The following is a 203-nucleotide window of genomic DNA, read 5'->3' on the forward strand; positions in this document are numbered from 1 at the left end:
TTAGGGATTGATTTTTAATAGAAGGAAGGCTACTTATTCCCATGAGATTAGAAAGAAGAAGGAAAAAAGTATTGCTATGGATAGAATTATGCCCTGGAAAAATATGTGTTGGAATCCTAACCCTTATATTCATGGCTACGAGCTCTGATAATGTACTGCTTAAGGCATTTGACTACTAACCAGAAGGCTGGTGGTTCAAACCC

This window comes from Orycteropus afer, unplaced genomic scaffold (genome assembly GCF_000298275.1).
Source record: "Orycteropus afer afer isolate SDZICR_OR568_19922 unplaced genomic scaffold, OryAfe1.0 scaffold00280, whole genome shotgun sequence".
NCBI classification, from domain to species: Eukaryota; Metazoa; Chordata; class Mammalia; order Tubulidentata; family Orycteropodidae; genus Orycteropus; species Orycteropus afer.